We start from the raw sequence: 10339 nt of genomic DNA on the forward strand, positions 1-10339 counted from the left end.
AAGCTTAAATCAAAATAATAATGTTTAAATAGAGTTTGGTGTCCATCCCACAACTGACCTGTAGAATTAGTTCAATCCCTTTCAAATGTCTCTAATTTGCTAAGGAAGCTCCGTTTTATGTGTGCTCCTAAATGCAGCTCTCCTGCGCACCATGAAGCACCCACCATTGCCCCCTTCATCCTGGAATGTGGACTCAGTGGGACCCAAGACCCCACACTGCTATCTTGATGGTGAAAAACACTTGTAGCTTTCTGTCCAGGGCTCTGAGGACCTCTTCTGATGCTCCTGTGATGTGTTTTGGCCTGTCTTCTTTTTCCCTGAATGCCAACTTGTTCTACTACATCCTTCCTGCTACTTAGGTTATACACTGTAAACACTATACGGCAATCACCCTTATCCGTGGTTTTGGTTACCCACGGTCAGCTATGTTGGAAGCAGATGATCAAAAGGTCAATAATAACTCAACACTAAGTTCAGTGCCCATGTCATTCACCTCATCATGGAGGCATTTTATCGTCTCCTATCATCACAAAAAGGATGAGTACAACACAAGAAGATATTCTGAGAAACAGAGACCACATTCATGAAAGCTTTATTACACTCTATTTTTATAATTGTTATATTTTATTATTTGTTATTATTAACCTCTTTCTGTGTCTAATTTTCAAATTAAACTTTACCATATATGTATGTATAGGAAAAAAAAAATGTAGTGTTCCTATGGTTTAGTACAATCTCAGTTTCAGGTATCCAATGGAAGTCTTAGAACATATCCCCCATGGATAAGGAGGGATTGCTATATTCTGTTACTGAGTGCCCATGACTAATCTTTACTTTAAATAGCTCATAGAGAGGGGCACCTGGGTGGCTCAGTTGGCTACTCTTGATTTCAGCTCAGGTCATGATCTCAGGGCCATGAGATCAAGCCCCCTGCATCAGGCTCTGTGCTCAGCAGGGAGTCAATTGGAGATTGATTCTCTCCCCTTTCCTCTGCCCCTCCCTCTTCTCTCTCTCGGGGGAAAAAAAAGAATTAAATTGATCCTAGAGATTTTTCTGATCCTGGGATTTTTATTGCTGCTTCCTTCTCTTCCTGTAGACACAGAATTGCAAGGGTGAGGAGGTCTGACTTGTAAGGCTGCTTACAATTCATCAGGGTACTCAAAAATTTTCTCTCCCCTCTGACAACATCCAGTTATGAAACCCATTTTATGCACCTTGAATCTCTTGTTTTCTCACAATGAATTCTTCCAGTTGGGGGTCTCTGGTTGCTCATGCAAACAGACCCTTGAAGGATCGTTTTTGCAAGCTTTCCAGACATCAGCAAAAGGTCTGAATTATGAGGATGAGCAGCTTAAGTCTCCAACTTCATTCCTGCTACAGCAGCGTTTAGTGTAAAATGTGATTTGACAACATTCTGCTCTGTGTCTCTTGTGACCACCCACATGTGAGTCTGTTTCAATTACAGCTTTGTATTTATGAGTTTGGAAATAGATTTAGGAGTGGGCCAATGGTTCAGGTAATTTCAATATGACCTGGCAGCACTCTTGATCCAGTGATTTAATTTGTATCTTGTGCAAGTCACTAAAATGCTCTGAAATTCAAACTCCTCTTTTGTAAGAAGGGGGTTATTTACCCTGCAGAGTGATGATGATAATAGCTACTGTTTGCTGTCTTATGTCTGGGCTACAATTTCACACCCTTCTTAGCTATCGACTCAATGATTGCTCACACCAATCCCATGAAATAGGTGCTATTATACTATAGGATAAAATCATTCTAACTAATATACATGGACTATAGAAGAATCATGCTTATTACTTCTTTCATTTTTTTAAAAGATTTTTATTTATTTATTTGACAGACAGAGATCACAAGTAGGCAGAGAGGCAGTCAGAGAGAAAGGGAGAAGCAGGTTCCCTGCTGAGCAGAGAGCCCGATGCGGGGGCTCGATCCCAGGACCTGAGATCATGACCTGAGCTGAAGACAGAAGCTTAACCCACTGAGCCACCAGGCGCCCTATTTTTATATTTTGTATTTTATTTGTTTACTTGTCAGAGAGAGAGAAAGAGAAAGAGAGATTGCACAGGCAGGCAGAGAGGTAGGCAGAGGCAGAGGGAGAAGCAGGCTCCCTGCCGAACAAGGAGTCAGATGTGGGACTTGATCCCAGAATACTGGGACCATGACCAGAGCTCAACTGACTGAACCACCCAGGCGTCCCTGCTTACTACTTTTAAAAATGAGGCATAGACAGGATTCATTCACTTCAGGAAACTTTATAGGAGATCTTGTAAATAATTAATTATGTAGTCGACATACCCTTTCTCTAGAAAACACATTGGATCTGTTCAGCCAATATAGACCCCTTCCATAAATGATCTCATACACGTGCGGCTTAGGCCCACAGACTATTTTGACTTCTGCCAAGATCCACACTTCCTCAGTTTTATCCCACACTTGAATTCCACCCTGATGAAAGGCAGACAAAAGAACACTGAGAATCACCTGAAATACCACGAGTCTGTTAAGGCAGACTGAGCAATGGTAACTCACAAAGTCCAGCCCAGGACCACCCACCTTGTCTTGCTTCCTCACCCCACACTGGGCCAGTGCTCCCACGGTGAAGAGTGTCCCTTGACACTTCAGTGAACTAGACCATGGGGACAGCATAAGCCCACTCCATGTGCTTTCTGTCATCTTTTTGTCTCTGCCGTGAGAACAGCAGGCCTGGCCTTTGATTTTCTTTTCATGCAACCACCTGTGTTATTTTCTTCTTGATAGTGACTAGAGAACCACTTACTTAGTCATCAGTTTGGTCTTATCTGCTTGACTGTGCGCTTTACAAGCTGCTCTCAGATATTTGGCCAGGAATTCAGTTTTGATTAACAAATTCCGTTATATGATTGAAGAAAAGATTAATTTGTTAAGAATTATAAGTACAAAGTGGTTGGGTTGGGGGAGGGTAGGGGGCCAGAAGAATTGTTGATAATCATAAATTTTTGCATTAAAATTCCAGTTTATTAAGTAATCAGCATGGGGGTGTCTGATTGGCTGATTAGATGCAGAGGCAAATCATGTGTTGCTTTTTTAGGGAAATTTCCATCAAAGTAGTTCCACCTAGAGAATTTAAATTAATGTATTATTTTAAGTCCATGTATATTTATTTCAGATTGAGTTATCCTGCAGAACAAAGGAGTTGCTTTTTCACCCGGGACACTTGTGGCATCCGGGGTTGTGGCAGGGCTGAGAAGACCTTTTTCAGGCGTTAGTTCCACATCAAGCACACAGTTTCACTTAAGACAAGCACCCTTTCTCTCTTTCTCTCTTCCTCCTCCTCTCCTTCACTGTCTCTCATTCTCTCTCTCACCTACCAGCCCAAACCCCGCATCCTAGAGTTCTAAGTCTCCTTCTACAGGCCCGCTCAGGTTAGGCCTCCGTTAGGCCTACCCTAACGTAGAATACAGCTGAGGAAGTGTGGACCTGAGCCCATCAAAGCAGCTGGTCTGGGTGAGTATTCCTCACAAGTCTGTTGTTTTTTCTGCCTGTTTCTCCCGCTCCCTCTGTCTGCCCGTCAGCCTGCTTGGGATCCCTCTCTCTCTCTCTCTCTCTGTCAAATAAATGAATAAAAGAAAAAAAAAAGAAAGTGGGCTGGAAAACAAGTTATACCCCCTCATCTGTAGCTAGAATTTCTTCCAAGTTGTGACTGCATCAGGCCACCTCTGGCTTTTGAGAGTGTTGAGAACCGGCCCATCCCTCCTGGACACTCACTCTTCCTTATCTGCATATGCCTGACCTGGGATCTCTTCAAAGGCACCACAGGAGCGTCCCACCAGGAGTCTGTTTGGAGAGCTGGAAAATAAAAAATCACAATTTGCTCATCGTGATGCCTCTGGCCACACCCCCAGGGGCCTGAGCCAACAGGGGTAGGAAACCGCTCTGTACCTCTACTCTACTTGGAACTCCGAGAGCAGCTAATCCTACCAGAACTCACGCCCCTGTTTATTCTCGGTCCCTGCCCGACATTCAAGTCCCTTTGGCCATCTACCCTCTCCCCTACTCTCAGTCCCTAACTTCCCTTCTGCCTGTGCGTTTCTCTCTGCTTTCTTCTGTCATGGCCTCGGTGGTCCCCATGCTATGACACAAAACACCTCCACTGGAAAGCTCTACACAGAATGCTTCTGCACCTTCTGGGTTTAACTAAAATCAAATAGTCTCCAAGACCAGCACTGCCTATGAAGACCTCTTGAATGACAAGAAGGCACGCAGGTGTCTCCTCTCTCCCCACTTGGGACTTTTACACTAAGCCATATTCCCCTACATGTCAAAATCTGTCTTTGGGGGCTGATGTCAACTAGCAAGTCATGTTGTTAATACCTTTTACTAACATCCAGTCTGGGCACCCGGACCATGTATTTCCTCCTAATTTGCCAACTTCTTAACTTCTGCTATGACCTGGGGTAAATTAAATAGCTGCTTAGGTGATAATTCTAACACATTTTCCTCACAGTTTCATCTTTAATCCCAAATCTTCCATTTTCACTCTACTTGAACCCTCTCTCACACACAGCCACACAGTGGCCCTTGAAATCATTCCCAAATACCCCGTGTCTGAAAGGTGCACCCTCTTCATGGGCCAAAACCTCTTACCACTGCAATTCTCTCCATCCCTTAACCCCATTCTGCCCCTTTTCACCTAATCCTGGTTTATACCACCTTGACCATTCCATTATCCTTCAATCAGCCAGCATCTTCCTGTTAAGCCAGACCCGTTGGCCCCTAGAACTTCTGATGTGAGGCATCTCACAGTGAAAAGACAATAGTAGCTCAAATCAATAATCCATCTCCAATGCCCATTTCCTGATTCCCCTGGAGAAAAGCAGACCACTGGACTCTCATATCGCTTGACAATCATTCGGTGGGATCTTACTAGCAACTGATGGCATCCATGTTCCACACAATCTATTTCATGCCTTCTACACTCTCCCCCAGCTTGTTGTTTGCCACACTTTCCACCTGCAATGAAAATGAAATGGTTGTAGTTGTCTCCATCATTTTCAGAAAAGAGTTTTCATATGATGATGGGATTGCTATGTATTGATCGCCTGGGTTCTGGCCAACTAAAACCCTTCCTGCAATAGAGGACATTCATAGTTCCTTTCCTGAACAGAATAAATACACGTAAGAAACACATTCACCGAAGAAAGGTGTTTTATATATAGTATCTGAGCAGTTACAAAGTTGGCAAATCCCTGATAAAACAATCCTGAGTTTATCCATTTTTCTAAATACGTATATTTAAAATATATAAAATATGTAATAATATATGTATAAGATATTTATAATGAATATAATCATTTAAACAAATCCAATTAAGCACTAGTAGATGCCATTCCCACTCCTAGTAAACTCTGTGAGGAAACTATTTTATTATTGTTTTTATTCCCACTGCCTAGGGCTTATAACTGTGTATAGATAGGTTCTAGAGTTATTTGAGTATTCAGGTCTTTAATGAAATACTGTAGGAGCAAATCACATACCTTTTTTTGACATCCTCAGCTACCTCAAGATGGGAAAAAAAAATCAAGAAATCATAATTGTACGTTGCTTTCTTTTTCTCTATGACCTACATCAAGTCAAAAAAATCAGATCTATAGGATAGATAGGTCCAATTTTGGCAACAGCTTCAGATGTTTCTAATGTCTTGGTACCATACAATAAAGGGCCTAGAATATCTCCCTGTTGGTCAGATCCAATTCAAATACTGAAGCAGACCTCCCCTTAGATGGCATTTTCTCTCTGCCCAAAGACACTGGATCTTTCCTTTTAACATCCTTTGGCTCTCCATGAGTCTGGGAGTAGCAAGGGTTGTCCAGGACCTCGTAGGTAGTAGTCACTAGCAAAGTACTCCTAGGAGTCAGCCTTCACTTTCATCCTCACTGCAAGGCAGGAATTCCAAACTTTGTGAATCTCAAAATGTCTCTGTGTCCATCAGGTAGGGATTTTGAATTCTTTGAAGTTGGACTTCACATACACCCAGGATTTAATGAGCCATTTGTTATCAAGACATATAATTCATGATATTATTCTCCTACCATGCTCTGGCAAGGACCAATTTTCCCCAGTTTCTCCAGGAAGTTATCCATGGGTATTTATTTCAGAGCATTACCAGTCAATTTGCAGTAATTAATTAATCAGATGTGCAGAAATGTAACAGTGCTACTTTTCTAGCTAACCTCTGAATCTCTCCTTGATCACTGGCAATAATAATAATAATAATAATAACAATATTTTTTAAATTGAAAGCATATACCTTGAAGTCATATCCTGTTTAAAATATTCCCTTTGATGTAAAAGTTTATTCCTATAAATCCTTCAGGATTTAAACTTATTCAGTTCATGGTTTAATCTCCTTAGCATAGTTGTTCTAACCTCTCAAAAGATTTCTTTGTCCTTTTGCCACCCTGCAGGGTATAAGAGGAACTCATCTCATATTATAGTGCCACCTGTGTTGGGGGAAGAGGGGGTTAAGAAGGAGTCCAATCTTCATTTCTTCCTCCAAATTCTCATTAGATGGCTGAAGTGTATTCTGCTACTGCATAGTCTACGGTTATTGATCATCAGCCTTTGTTCTCCCAACTATGGCTGCCTTCTTCACTTTCACACCTAAAGACTGGTCTCAACCTTAATCTCTGCTCACAAGGACTGAACCACGTTTGGTCCTTATCTCCATCCCAGCATCTTGTGTTCTACTGGCCCTCACAGCATTTCTGCACCCCACTAACTTTGGGAGCAGCTTCTGAATCTCTTCCTCCAGACCTGCCACATAACACAGGGTTCAAGGCAAGAGTATAAACGGTGACCCACATGTCGTCATTCCAAATATGACTAAGCAAACAGATCATTAAATATAATACATCCTATACTTTCACCTGGGCAAATATACTTTTATAATGACTTAGGTCATTTGAATTTAGAAATATTAGACTACTTACAGGTTCACACGGAAATGTGTTGACATAGGGAAAGCAAGGCCCAGTTTATGGGCCACTTTCCATTGTCCTCCCACCACTGGCTCCTTTCCTAATGGCCTTGAATGTGCCTGTATGGAAACCGCAGCCCATGTAGTTAAACTTTCATCTATACCCCATACCAACCTCCTTCTCCCCCAACACACACACAAATAAGAAAATATTGGCCACCACTCAGCCCTAGGGGTTTACACATTGGTAGTATGACTTACACTCCAGAGACTAGAGTCAGGAAGAGACATACAAAGCCTAACTATAATCTTGGAAGAATTTTTAGCATCTCAAGGATCTAGAGTATGATTTAGAATAGTAGGAATGGAGTGATCTCTGGGTGGGCAAGTCTCTTTGGTCCCAAAGTGTTCTAGTTCTGCAGGATAGGATCTAGTCAGAGAAAAGCCAGTGTGTACCACTTTAAAGTGTGAGTCCCAGAACAAGGGTCTAAGAACAATGTTGGTCTCCTCCTATTACAAGAGATCACAACAATTGAGGAGGTGGGGACCATCTCAAGATCCTGCTCTCTGGCTCACACTCCATTGCTACTCTGCTGTGGCTGCCAAGGTTGAAAAGAATCACTCACAGTTGTTAGTGAAAAGGGGCACATATCCTCCTTTAGTGCTGAGGTTCTCAAGTCATTTAATGTTCTCTACCTGCCTCCATGGGTTTCAAACTTATGGAGAACGCAAAAGGATCAGCACCAGACTGCCGTTCCAACTTATTTGTTCTTTCCTCCCTCTCTTTCCAGACTTCTCCACTTAGGCCAGAAAGGATGTCATGGTCTTCCACACAGTACAAAGCTGTCCTTAGGTTGTCTCTTGCATCCTTCTCTATTCTTCATGGTTAACCATATTAATGATATTATTTGTATGTGCATATTTGGGTTTTATTTACATATACACAGTTTTAAAGAGTTAATCAACACTAAACACTTATTAAAACATTTTTAAAATTTAAGTTCAATTAATTAACAAATACTGTATGTTTTTTTTTCAGGGGTACAGGCCTGTGATCCATCAGTCTTATATAATACCCAGTGCTCATTATAACATGTACCCTCCTCAATGACCACCCAGTTACCATCCCCCCCGCACCTCCCCCACCATGTTTGTCTCCACCTTTGGTTTCATCTTGTTTTATTTTTTCCTAAATACTTATTATAAGAGCCTTCCATTTTTCTTTCTCCAGAGCTAATTTCAATTCTTTAGCTTATTTTTTCTGTATTTCTCGGTAAAATTCTAATAACATTTAGTATTATTTTTTACTTTTTGGTTTTATACATTAATTAGAAATGATTTACCAACCTCTCCCCCACATCCCAACCTCCCCAGGTGCATACTTATGTCTATATAACAGACTCCGGCTGGCAAAAATTCCTATTCTTATATCCTCCCCCATGCCACACACATATAACTTCTGTTTCCTTCAAGATTGGCATTCATATTTAGAATAAAGGGTAGAATCACGAAGTGACAGCTCTGTTGCCTGAGTCAAATAATTCTCCAAGTTCAAAAGATTTTACTGAAGATGACTGAAGATGTTGTCCTACCATGAATAGAGAGTCCCATATAGAGGAGTTTTCCAGAGGAGAAAGAATGCCACCATTCTTAAAAGGGAGTCTGAATCTTGTCTTATAGCAGCATTGGAGTCTCTGAATGGAAGTGGACTGGATATATTAGACAGAAACTAAGGTACTTAAGATCAGTTTCTGAAAGTATTTGGAAGTAAGACCAGGGAAAATAATAAGCAAAAATAGCAGACAGAAAATCAGGAGACTGCAGTTAGCATGGGAACTAAGAGAGTGAAAATCCAGGGAGCGATCATAGTGTCAGATTCCCAAAGGTCAAGATCCAAAAATCCAGTGGGTTTAATGATTCAGTTGTCATGGTTAGACAGCAAAAGTGTTTCAGCACATTTGTGAAGGTAAAAAGAAGCCTTCAAGAGACCCGGAGAGTAGGAGTATAAGTAGAAATAAGACAGTAAGTTATTTTTTTAAGAAGTCTGATGAAGGGAAGGGAAGACAGTTAAACAGAAGACGGAATGAGCAAATATGAGAGAAACGTTTGAGACAATGGCAGACAAAATGTGGAGCGGCCAGTGGGTGATATTTATAGCAGACTGGAAGTTTCCAGCAGAAAGTAAGATATTGAAGATGCAAAGGTTTGCAGTCACAGACACAGTTCAAAGGGTTAGTTCTGAAAAGGAAGACTCATCCTCTTGAAAACCAGTGGCAATAACAACAATAACAACAACAACAAAAAAGCTGAGAAGATAAATTGAGAGAGAATTCAGTATCCCTAAGGATGTGGGGGAGAGGAGATGTTTTAAAAAAGAAAGGAGAAAGATTAAGAGAGAAGGGTCGTGTTGGATGACTTGGGTCTTCTTGTCAGCGTACAGTTTTAAGCCAGAGATGTGGTTATCTGCTGAACATACGAGGCCAAGGAGGAAGAGACTTGGAAATTGAGAAAATTTTAAAAAGTTATGGGGAATTCACAGTGAATACTTTCAATAGGAAATCAATAAAAAGTATAAATTTCTATGAGAAGAAAAGTTTTGTGGGATGTAAATGCTTGTCTTTTATTCATTGAGGATGTTTCAAGCTAACCCTGTAATATCACTTTCAACTTGTCCCAGGAAGTCAGCTCAAAGCCATAAGCAGTTCATATAGACTTGATTCCCAAGTACAGAGACCTAGAGAGCTAGGTTTGAATTTTCCATTCTCTCTAGCTATTTTATTTTTTCTACATTGCTTCCTGTTTTCCTATTGGATCATTATATGTAATTTTTGAAGCTCAAAGGGATTCTGCTATTGTTTACACAGGCATTGCCAAGATATTTTCAGGCGACTAAGACAGGATCCATTTTAGAGAAAGGCACAGAGAACGTTTGCCATTGGATTAAGATACGTGTACCTTACTAGGACTGAACATACCAGAAAAGAAAGGACAGGGAACTAGGGGATGAAAGATTCATGCCTTGTGAATCTAGGGCAATGGTTCTCAACTGGGAGAATTTTTCCTAGGGAAATACTTGGCAATGGTGGTCACAGCTAGAGGGGGGCGGGGATTGGGGTACTACTGGTACCTAGTGGGTAAGAGGCCAGGGAAGCTGCTAAATATCCTGCAATGCACAAGACAGCCCTCCACAACCAAGAATTTTCTGGCCCCATATGTGATTAGTGCCAAGGTTGAGAAACTCTCGTCTAGAGACCCTGGAGGCAAGCAAAACTTTGGCAGGCACAAGGGCCCTTTCATCTGGTGCCAAGCAACTGACAGTGATCTCTGAAGATGCTGATATTAATTATAATATAACATAAAATA

Source organism: Mustela putorius, unplaced genomic scaffold (assembly GCF_011764305.1).
Source record: "Mustela putorius furo isolate JIRA1106 unplaced genomic scaffold, ASM1176430v1.1 tig00003834_pilon_pilon_pilon, whole genome shotgun sequence".
Classification (NCBI taxonomy): Eukaryota; Metazoa; Chordata; class Mammalia; order Carnivora; family Mustelidae; genus Mustela; species Mustela putorius.